This window comes from Carettochelys insculpta, chromosome 18 (genome assembly GCF_033958435.1).
Source record: "Carettochelys insculpta isolate YL-2023 chromosome 18, ASM3395843v1, whole genome shotgun sequence".
Taxonomy (NCBI): domain Eukaryota; kingdom Metazoa; phylum Chordata; order Testudines; family Carettochelyidae; genus Carettochelys; species Carettochelys insculpta.
The window spans coordinates 18,255,066-18,267,442 of record NC_134154.1 but is presented as its reverse complement, the minus strand read 5'-3'; positions in this window follow the sequence as shown (position 1 = coordinate 18,267,442).

The following is a 12,377-nucleotide window of genomic DNA, read 5'->3' as shown; positions in this document are numbered from 1 at the left end:
TCTTTTCAGCCATATTCGAGCTAGTCATCTGTGTGCTGTATCATTCCCAAATTTGGAGTTATTAATATTGGCTGTGTCTACAGTAGCTCAAAAGTTCGAAATGGCCCTGCCTTCTGATAGGAATAAGGGGATTGTGAAGTTGGTGGGGGGGTGGTCCTTTAAAAAGAAGCCCGGTCTGGACGAGCCACACAGTGGCAACCCACATCAATATTGAAGTGCTGTGGCAGCCGCCATTCTAATGAGGCCCTGAATATGTATTTGCATGGCCATTTCGAAGGTTTGGAAGAGTGTAGCCATAGCCCTTGACTACAAGCTAGATATAGTGTTTACGTGTGTGTTCGTTTCTCAACTAGTTTTCCAGGCACATTACTTTTACTTGAGTGCCTCCTCCCACCCACAGCAGCTGCACTTCTCCTCAAGTATCAGAGAGGCAGCTGTGGTGGTCTGTACATTTGAGAACAACAATAAATATTGTGGCACCTTATAGACTAACAGCTATTTTCGGAGCATAAACTTCCATTGGCAAAGCCCTGCTTCATCAGATGCATCTCATTAAGCGGGTCTTTTTCCATGAAAGCTTATGCTCCAAAATAGCTGTCAGGCTAGAAGGTGCGACAAGACTTCTTGTTCTACACTTTTACTCAAGTAACTTTTTAGATCCTTTTTCCATGTCTTTTCTGTGGTTTATAATTTTCTAATGATACGTTACATCTCACATTTTCATAAAGCACATTTCAGTTGTACCATTCCTATTTATAAACATACTACCCTAAAGATTAGGGTGCACAGTCACAGTCAATATGCCCTTTCTCTCTCTATTGGCTGACATTGAATTCGTTATTCCCCTTAAAATACCCAGATTCTTTTCAGCCATATTCGAGCTAGTCATCTGTGTGCTGTATCATTCCCATACTTGGAGTTAGAAATATTGACTGTATCTAGAGTAGAACAAAACTTCGAAATGGCCCTGCCTTGTGATAGGAATAAGGGGATTATGAAGTTGCTGGGGGGGTGGTCCTTTGAAAAGAAGCCCGGTCTGGACGAGCCACACAGCGGCAACCCACATCAATATTGAAGTGCTGTGGCTGCCGCCATTCTAATGAGGCTCTGAATATATATTTGCATGGCCATTTCGAAGGTTTGGAAGAGTGTAGCCATAGCCCTTGACTACAAGCTAGATGTAGTGTTTACGTGTGTGTTCGTTTCTCAACTAGTTTTCCAAGCACATTACTTTTACTTGAGTGCCTCCTCCCACCCACAGCAGCTGCAGTTCTACTCAAGTATCAGAGAGGCAGCTGTGTTGGTCTGTACATTTGAGAACAACAAGAAGTATTGTGGCACCTTATAGACTAACAGCTATTTTCGGAGCATAAACTTCCATTGGCAAAGCCCTGCTTCATCAGATGCATCTCATTAAGCGGGTCTTTTCCCATGAAAGCTTATGCTCCAAAATAGTTGTCAGGCTAGAAGGTGCGACAAAACTTCTTGTTCTACACTTTTACTCAAGTAACGTTTTGGATCCTTTTTCCATGTCTTTTCTGTGGATTATAATTTTCTAATGATACGTTACATCTCACATTTTCATAAAGCACATTTCAGTTGTACCATTCCTATTTAAAAACATACTACCCTAAAGGTTAGGGTGCACAGTCACAGTCAATATGCCCTTTCTCTCTCTATTGGCTGACATTGAATTCGTTATTCCCCTTAAAATACCCAGATTCTTTTCAGCCATATTCGAGCTAGTCATCTGTGTGCTGTATCATTCCCAAATTTGGAGTTATTAATATTGGCTGTGTCTACAGTAGCTCAAAAGTTCGAAATGGCCCTGCCTTCTGATAGGAATAAGGGGATTGTGAAGTTGGTGGGGGGGTGGTCCTTTAAAAAGAAGCCCGGTCTGGACGAGCCACACAGTGGCAACCCACATCAATATTGAAGTGCTGTGGCAGCCGCCATTCTAATGAGGCCCTGAATATGTATTTGCATGGCCATTTCGAAGGTTTGGAAGAGTGTAGCCATAGCCCTTGACTACAAGCTAGATATAGTGTTTACGTGTGTGTTCGTTTCTCAACTAGTTTTCCAGGCACATTACTTTTACTTGAGTGCCTCCTCCCACCCACAGCAGCTGCACTTCTCCTCAAGTATGAGAGAGGCAGCTGTGGTGGTCTGTACATTTGAGAACAACAATAAATATTGTGGCACCTTATAGACTAACAGCTATTTTCGGAGCATAAACTTCCATTGGCAAAGCCCTGCTTCATCAGATGCATCTCATCAAGCGGGTCTTTTTCCATGAAAGCTTATGCTCCAGAATAGCTGTCAGGCTAGAAGGTGCGACAAGACTTCTTGTTCTACACTTTTACTCAAGTAACTTTTTAGATCCTTTTTCCATGTCTTTTCTATGGATTATAATTTTCTAATGATACGCTACATCTCACATTTTCATAAAGCACATTTCAGTTGTACCATTCCTATTTATAAAAATACTACCCTAAAGATTAGGGTGCACAGTCACAGTCAATATGCCCTTTCTCTCTCTATTGGCTGACATTGAATTCGTTATTCCCCTTAAAATACCCAGATTCTTTTCAGCCATATTCGAGCTAGTCATCTGTGTGCTGTATCATTCCCATACGTGGAGTTAGAAATATTGACTGTATCTAGAGTAGAACAAAACTTCGAAATGGCCCTGCCTTCTGATAGGAATAAGGGGATTGTGAAGTTGCTGGGGGGGGGGGGTCCTATGAAAAGAAGCCCGGTCTGGACGAGCCACACAGCGGCAACCCACATCAATATTGAAGTGCTGTGGCTGCCGCCATTCTAATGAGGCTCTGAATATATATTTGCATGGCCATTTCGAAGGTTTGGAAGAGTGTAGCCATAGCCCTTGACTACAAGCTAGATGTAGTGTTTACGTGTGCGTTCGTTTCTCAACTAGTTTTCCAAGCACATTACTTTTACTTGAGTGCCTCCTCCCACCCACAGCAGCTGCAGTTCTACTCAAGTATCAGAGAGGCAGCTGTGTTGGTCTGTACATTTGAGAACAACAAGAAGTATTGTGGCACCTTATAGACTAACAGCTATTTTCGGAGCATAAACTTCCATTGGCAAAGCCCTGCTTTATCAGATGCATCTCATTAAGCGGGTCTTTTCCCATGAAAGCTTATGCTCCAAAATAGTTGTCAGGCTAGAAGGTGCGACAAAACTTCTTGTTCTACACTTTTACTCAAGTAACGTTTTGGATCCTTTTTCCATGTCTTTTCTGTGGATTATAATTTTCTAATGATACGTTACATCTCACATTTTCATAAAGCACATTTCAGTTGTACCATTCCTATTTAAAAACATACTACCCTAAAGGTTAGGGTGCACAGTCACAGTCAATATGCCCTTTCTCTCTCTATTGGCTGACATTGAATTCGTTATTCCCCTTAAAATACCCAGATTCTTTTCAGCCATATTCGAGCTAGTCATCTGTGTGCTGTATCATTCCCAAATTTGGAGTTATTAATATTGGCTGTGTCTACAGTAGCTCAAAAGTTCGAAATGGCCCTGCCTTCTGATAGGAATAAGGGGATTGTGAAGTTGGTGGGGGGGTGGTCCTTTAAAAAGAAGCCCGGTCTGGACGAGCCACACAGTGGCAACCCACATCAATATTGAAGTGCTGTGGCCGCCGCCATTCTAATGAGGCGCTGAATATGTATTTGCATGGCCATTTCGAAGGTTTGGAAGAGTGTAGCCATAGCCCTTGACTACAAGCTAGATATAGTGTTTACGTGTGTGTTCGTTTCTCAACTAGTTTTCCAGGCACATTACTTTTACTTGAGTGCCTCCTCCCACCCACAGCAGCTGCACTTCTCCTCAAGTATGAGAGAGGCAGCTGTGGTGGTCTGTACATTTGAGAACAACAATAAATATTGTGGCACCTTATAGACTAACAGCTATTTTCGGAGCATAAACTTCCGTTGGCAAAGCCCTGCTTCATCAGATGCATCTCATCAAGCGGGTCTTTTTCCATGAAAGCTTATGCTCCAAAATAGCTGTCAGGCTAGAAGGTGCGACAAGACTTCTTGTTCTACACTTTTACTCAAGTAACTTTTTAGATCCTTTTTCCATGTCTTTTCTATGGATTATAATTTTCTAATGATACGTTACATCTCACATTTTCATAAAGCACATTTCAGTTGTACCATTCCTATTTATAAACATACTACCCTAAAGATTAGGGTGCACAGTCACAGTCAATATGCCCTTTCTCTCTCTATTGGCTGACATTGAATTCGTTATTCCCCTTAAAATACCCAGATTCTTTTCAGCCATATTCGAGCTAGTCATCTGTGTGCTGTATCATTCCCATACTTGGAGTTAGAAATATTGACTGTATCTAGAGTAGAACAAAACTTCGAAATGGCCCTGCCTTCTGATAGGAATAAGGGGATTGTGAAGTTGCTGGGGGGGTGGTCCTTTGAAAAGAAGCCCGGTCTGGACGAGCCACACAGCGGCAACCCACATCAATATTGAAGTGCTGTGGCTGCCGCCATTGTAATGAGGCTCTGAATATATATTTGCATGGCCATTTCGAAGGTTTGGAAGAGTGTAGCCATAGCCCTTGACTACAAGCTAGATGTAGTGTTTACGTGTGTGTTCGTTTCTCAACTAGTTTTCCAAGCACATTACTTTTACTTGAGTGCCTCCTCCCACCCACAGCAGCTGCAGTTCTACTCAAGTATCAGAGAGGCAGCTGTGTTGGTCTGTACATTTGAGAACAACAAGAAGTATTGTGGCACCTTATAGACTAACAGCTATTTTCGGAGCATAAACTTCCATTGGCAAAGCCCTGCTTCATCAGATGCATCTCATTAAGCGGGTCTTTTCCCATGAAAGCTTATGCTCCAAAATAGTTGTCAGGCTAGAAGGTGCGACAAAACTTCTTGTTCTACACTTTTACTCAGGTAACGTTTTGGATCCTTTTTCCATGTCTTTTCTGTGGATTATAATTTTCTAATGAAACGTTACATCTCACATTTTCATAAAGCACATTTCAGTTGTACCATTCCTATTTAAAAACATACTACCCTAAAGGTTAGGGTGCACAGTCACAGTCAATATGCCCTTTCTCTCTCTATTGGCTGACATTGAATTCGTTATTCCCCTTAAAATACCCAGATTCTTTTCAGCCATATTCGAGCTAGTCATCTGTGTGCTGTATCATTCCCAAATTTGGAGTTATTAATATTGGCTGTGTCTACAGTAGCTCAAAAGTTCGAAATGGCCCTGCCTTCTGATAGGAATAAGGGGATTGTGAAGTTGGTGGGGGGGTGTTCCTTTGAAAAGAAGCCCGGTCTGGACGAGCCACACAGTGGCAACCCACATCAATATTGAAGTGCTGTGGCCGCCGCCATTCTAATGAGGCGCTGAATATGTATTTGCATGGCCATTTCGAAGGTTTGGAAGAGTGTAGCCATAGCCCTTGACTACAAGCTAGATATAGTGTTTACGTGTGTGTTCGTTTCTCAACTAGTTTTCCAAGCACATTACTTTTACTTGAGTGCCTCCTCCCACCCACAGCAGCTGCACTTCTCCTCAAGTATCAGAGAGGCAGCTGTGGTGGTCTGTACATTTGAGAACAACAATAAATATTGTGGCACCTTATAGACTAACAGCTATTTTCGGAGCATAAACTTCCATTGGCAAAGCCCTGCTTCATCAGATGCATCTCATCAAGCGGGTCTTTTTCCATGAAAGCTTATGCTCCAAAATAGCTGTCAGGCTAGAAGGTGCGACAAGACTTCTTGTTCTTCACTTTTACTCAAGTAACTTATTAGATCCTTTTTCCATGTCTTTTCTGTGGATTATAATTTTCTAATGATACGTTACATCTCACATTTTCATAAAGCACATTTCAGTTGTACCATTCCTATTTAAAAACATACTACCCTAAAGGTTAGGGTGCACAGTCACAGTCAATATGCCCTTTCTCTCTCTATTGGCTGACATTGAATTCGTTATTCCCCTTAAAATACCCAGATTCTTTTCAGCCATATTCGAGCTAGTCATCTGTGTGCTGTATCATTCCCATACTTGGAGTTAGAAATATTGACTGTATCTAGAGTAGAACAAAACTTCGAAATGGCCCTGCCTTGTGATAGGAATAAGGGGATTATGAAGTTGCTGGGGGGGTGGTCCTTTGAAAAGAAGCCCGGTCTGGACGAGCCACACAGCGGCAACCCACATCAATATTGAAGTGCTGTGGCTGCCGCCATTCTAATGAGGCTCTGAATATATATTTGCATGGCCATTTCGAAGGTTTGGAAGAGTGTAGCCATAGCCCTTGACTACAAGCTAGATGTAGTGTTTACGTGTGTGTTCGTTTCTCAACTAGTTTTCCAAGCACATTACTTTTACTTGAGTGCCTCCTCCCACCCACAGCAGCTGCAGTTCTACTCAAGTATCAGAGAGGCAGCTGTGTTGGTCTGTACATTTGAGAACAACAAGAAGTATTGTGGCACCTTATAGACTAACAGCTATTTTCGGAGCATAAACTTCCATTGGCAAAGCCCTGCTTCATCAGATGCATCTCATTAAGCGGGTCTTTTCCCATGAAAGCTTATGCTCCAAAATAGTTGTCAGGCTAGAAGGTGCGACAAAACTTCTTGTTCTACACTTTTACTCAAGTAACGTTTTGGATCCTTTTTCCATGTCTTTTCTGTGGATTATAATTTTCTAATGATACGTTACATCTCACATTTTCATAAAGCACATTTCAGTTGTACCATTCCTATTTAAAAACATACTACCCTAAAGGTTAGGGTGCACAGTCACAGTCAATATGCCCTTTCTCTCTCTATTGGCTGACATTGAATTCGTTATTCCCCTTAAAATACCCAGATTCTTTTCAGCCATATTCGAGCTAGTCATCTGTGTGCTGTATCATTCCCAAATTTGGAGTTATTAATATTGGCTGTGTCTACAGTAGCTCAAAAGTTCGAAATGGCCCTGCCTTCTGATAGGAATAAGGGGATTGTGAAGTTGGTGGGGGGGTGTTCCTTTGAAAAGAAGCCCGGTCTGGACGAGCCACAAAGTGGCAACCCACATCAATATTGAAGTGCTGTGGCCGCCGCCATTCTAATGAGGCGCTGAATATGTATTTGCATGGCCATTTCGAAGGTTTGGAAGAGTGTAGCCATAGCCCTTGACTACAAGCTAGATATAGTGTTTACGTGTGTGTTCGTTTCTCAACTAGTTTTCCAGGCACATTACTTTTACCTGAGTGCCTCCTCCCACCCACAGCAGCTGCACTTCTCCTCAAGTATCAGAGAGGCAGCTGTGGTGGTCTGTACATTTGAGAACAACAATAAATATTGTGGCACCTTATAGACTAACAGCTATTTTCGGAGCATAAACTTCCATTGGCAAAGCCCTGCTTCATCAGATGCATCTCATCAAGCGGGTCTTTTTCCATGAAAGCTTATGCTCCAAATTAGCTGTCAGGCTAGAAGGTGCGACAAGACTTCTTGTTCTTCACTTTTACTCAAGTAACTTTTTAGATCCTTTTTCCATGTCTTTTCTGTGGATTATAATTTTCTAATGATACGTTACATCTCACATTTTCATAAAGCACATTTCAGTTGTACCATTCCTATTTATAAACATACTACCCTAAAGATTAGGGTGCACAGTCACAGTCAATATGCCCTTTCTCTCTCTATTGGCTGACATTGAATTCGTTTTTCCCCTTAAAATACCCAGATTCTTTTCAGCCATATTCGAGCTAGTCATCTGTGTGCTGTATCATTCCCATACTTGGAGTTAGAAATATTGACTGTATCTAGAGTAGAACAAAACTTCGAAATGGCCCTGCCTTCTGATAGGAATAAGGGGATTGTGAAGTTGCTGGGGGCGGGGGGGGGTCCTTTGAAAAGAAGCCCGGTCTGGACGAGCCACACAGCGGCAACCCACATCAATATTGAAGTGCTGTGGCTGCCGCCATTCTAATGAGGCTCTGAATATATATTTGCATGGCCATTTCGAAGGTTTGGAAGAGTGTAGCCATAGCCCTTGACTACAAGCTAGATGTAGTGTTTACGTGTGTGTTCGTTTCTCAACTAGTTTTTAAAGCACATTACTTTTACTTGAGTGCCTCCTCCCACCCACAGCAGCTGCAGTTCTACTCAAGTATCAGAGAGGCAGCTGTGTTGGTCTGTACATTTGAGAACAACAAGAAGTATTGTGGCACCTTATAGACTAACAGCTATTTTCGGAGCATAAACTTCCATTGGCAAAGCCCTGCTTCATCAGATGCATCTCATCAAGCGGGTCTTTTTCCATGAAAGCTTATGCTCCAAATTAGCTGTCAGGCTAGAAGGTGCGACAAGACTTCTTGTTCTTCACTTTTACTCAAGTAACTTATTAGATCCTTTTTCCATGTCTTTTCTGTGGATTATAATTTTCTAATGATACGTTACATCTCACATTTTCATAAAGCACATTTCAGTTGTACCATTCCTATTTAAAAACATACTACCCTAAAGGTTAGGGTGCACAGTCACAGTCAATATGCCCTTTCTCTCTCTATTGGCTGACATTGAATTCGTTATTCCCCTTAAAATACCCAGATTCTTTTCAGCCATATTCGAGCTAGTCATCTGTGTGCTGTATCATTCCCAAATTTGGAGTTATTAATATTGGCTGTGTCTACAGTAGCTCAAAAGTTCGAAATGGCCCTGCCTTCTGATAGGAATAAGGGGATTGTGAAGTTGGTGGGGGGGTGGTCCTTTAAAAAGAAGCCCGGTCTGGAAGAGCCACACAGTGGCAACCCACATCAATATTGAAGTGCTGTGGCAGCCGCCATTCTAATGAGGCCCCGAATATGTATTTGCATGGCCATTTCGAAGGTTTGGAAGAGTGTAGCCATAGCCCTTGACTACAAGCTAGATATAGTGTTTACGTGTGTGTTCGTTTCTCAACTAGTTTTCCAGGCACATTACTTTTACTTGAGTGCCTCCTCCCACCCACAGCAGCTGCACTTCTCCTCAAGTATGAGAGAGGCAGCTGTGTTGGTCTGTACTTTTGAGAACAACAAGAAGTATTGTGGCACCTTATAGACTAACAGCTATTTTCGGAGCATAAACTTCCATTGGCAAAGCCCTGCTTCATCAGATGCATCTCATTAAGCGGGTCTTTTCCCATGAAAGCTTATGCTCCAAAATAGTTGTCAGGCTAGAAGGTGCGACAAAACTTCTTGTTCTACACTTTTACTCAAGTAACGTTTTGGATCCTTTTTCCATGTCTTTTCTGTGGATTATAATTTTCTAATGATACGTTACATCTCACATTTTCATAAAGCACATTTCAGTTGTACCATTCCTATTTAAAAACATACTACCCTAAAGGTTAGGGTGCACAGTCACAGTCAATATGCCCTTTCTCTCTCTATTGGCTGACATTGAATTCGTTATTCCCCTTAAAATACCCAGATTCTTTTCAGCCATATTCGAGCTAGTCATCTGTGGGCTGTATCATTCCCAAATTTGGAGTTATTAATATTGGCTGTGTCTACAGTAGCTCAAAAGTTCGAAATGGCCATGCCTTCTGATAGGAATAAGGGGATTGTGAAGTTGCTGGGGGGGGTCCTTTGAAAAGAAGCCCGGTCTGGACGAGCCACACAGTGGCAACCCACATCAATATTGAAGTGCTGTGGCCGCCGCCATTCTAATGAGGCGCTGAATATGTATTTGCATGGCCATTTCGAAGGTTTGGAAGAGTGTAGCCATAGCCCTTGACTACAAGCTAGATATAGTGTTTACGTGTGTGTTCGTTTCTCAACTAGTTTTCCAGGCACATTACTTTTACTTGAGTGCCTCCTCCCACCCACAGCAGCTGCACTTCTCCTCAAGTATCAGAGAGGCAGCTGTGGTGGTCTGTACATTTGAGAACAACAATAAATATTGTGGCACCTTATAGACTAACAGCTATTTTCGGAGCATAAACTTCCATTGGCAAAGCCCTGCTTCATCAGATGCATCTCATCAAGCGGGTCTTTTTCCATGAAAGCTTATGCTCCAAATTAGCTGTCAGGCTAGAAGGTGCGACAAGACTTCTTGTTCTTCACTTTTACTCAAGTTACTTTTTAGATCCTTTTTCCATGTCTTTTCTGTGGATTATAATTTTCTAATGATACGTTACATCTCACATTTTCATAAAGCACATTTCAGTTGTACCATTCCTATTTATAAACATACTACCCTAAAGATTAGGGTGCACAGTCACAGTCAATATGCCCTTTCTCTCTCTATTGGCTGACATTGAATTCGTTTTTCCCCTTAAAATACCCAGATTCTTTTCAGCCATGTTCGAGCTAGTCATCTGTGTGCTGTATCATTCCCATACTTGGAGTTAGAAATATTGACTGTATCTAGAGTAGAACAAAACTTCGAAATGGCCCTGCCTTCTGATAGGAATAAGGGGATTGTGAAGTTGCTGGGGGGGGGGGTCCTTTGAAAAGAAGCCCGGTCTGGACGAGCCACACAGCGGCAACCCACATCAATATTGAAGTGCTGTGGCTGCCGCCATTCTAATGAGGCTCTGAATATATATTTGCATGGCCATTTCGAAGGTTTGGAAGAGTGTAGCCATAGCCCTTGACTACAAGCTAGATGTAGTGTTTACGTGTGTGTTCGTTTCTCAACTAGTTTTCCAAGCACATTACTTTTACTTGAGTGCCTCCTCCCACCCACAGCAGCTGCAGTTCTACTCAAGTATCAGAGAGGCAGCTGTGTTGGTCTGTACATTTGAGAACAACAAGAAGTATTGTGGCACCTTATAGACTAACAGCTATTTTCGGAGCATAAACTTCCATTGGCAAAGCCCTGCTTCATCAGATGCATCTCATTAAGCGGGTCTTTTCCCATGAAAGCTTATGCTCCAAAATAGTTGTCAGGCTAGAAGGTGCGACAAAACTTCTTGTTCTACACTTTTACTCAAGTAACGTTTTGGATCCTTTTTCCATGTCTTTTCTGTGGATTATAATTTTCTAATGATACGTTACATCTCACATTTTCATAAAGCACATTTCAGTTGTACCATTCCTATTTAAAAACATACTACCCTAAATGTTAGGGTGCACAGTCACAGTCAATATGCCCTTTCTCTCTCTATTGGCTGACATTGAATTCGTTATTCCCCTTAAAATACCCAGATTCTTTTCAGCCATATTCGAGCTAGTCATCTGTGTGCTGTATCATTCCCAAATTTGGAGTTATTAATATTGGCTGTGTCTACAGTAGCTCAAAAGTTCGAAATGGCCCTGCCTTCTGATAGGAATAAGGGGATTGTGAAGTTGGTGGGGGGGTGGTCCTTTGAAAAGAAGCCCGTTCTGGACGAGCCACACAGTGGCAACCCACATCAATATTGAAGTGCTGTGGCCGCCGCCATTCTAATGAGGCGCTGAATATGTATTTGCATGGCCATTTCGAAGGTTTGGAAGAGTGTAGCCATAGCCCTTGACTACAAGCTAGATATAGTGATTACGTGTGTGTTCGTTTCTCAACTAGTTTTCCAGGCACATTACTTTTACTTGAGTGCCTCCTCCCACCCACAGCAGCTGCACTTCTCCTCAAGTATCAGAGAGGCAGCTGTGGTGGTCTGTACATTTGAGAACAACAATAAATATTGTGGCACCTTATAGACTAACAGCTATTTTCGGTGCATAAACTTCCGTTGGCAAAGCCCTGCTTCATCAGATGCATCTCATCAAGCGGGTCTTTTTCCATGAAAGCTTATGCTCCAAAATAGCTGTCAGGCTAGAAGGTGCGACAAGACTTCTTGTTCTACACTTTTACTCAAGTAACTTTTTAGATCCTTTTTCCATGTCTTTTCTATGGATTATAATTTTCTAATGATACGTTACATCTCACATTTTCATAAAGCACATTTCAGTTGTACCATTCCTATTTATAAACATACTACCCTAAAGATTAGGGTGCACAGTCACAGTCAATATGCCCTTTCTCTCTCTATTGGCTGACATTGAATTCGTTATTCCCCTTAAAATACCCAGATTCTTTTCAGCCATATTCGAGCTAGTCATCTGTGTGCTGTATCATTCCCATACTTGGAGTTAGAAATATTGACTGTATCTAGAGTAGAACAAAACTTCGAAATGGCCCTGCCTTCTGATAGGAATAAGGGGATTGTGAAGTTGCTGGGGGGGGTGGTCCTTTGAAAAGAAGCCCGGTCTGGACGAGCCACACAGCGGCAACCCACATCAATATTGAAGTGCTGTGGCTGCCGCCATTCTAATGAGGCTCTGAATATATATTTGCATGGCCATTTCGAAGGTTTGGAAGAGTGTAGCCATAGCCCTTGACTACAAGCTA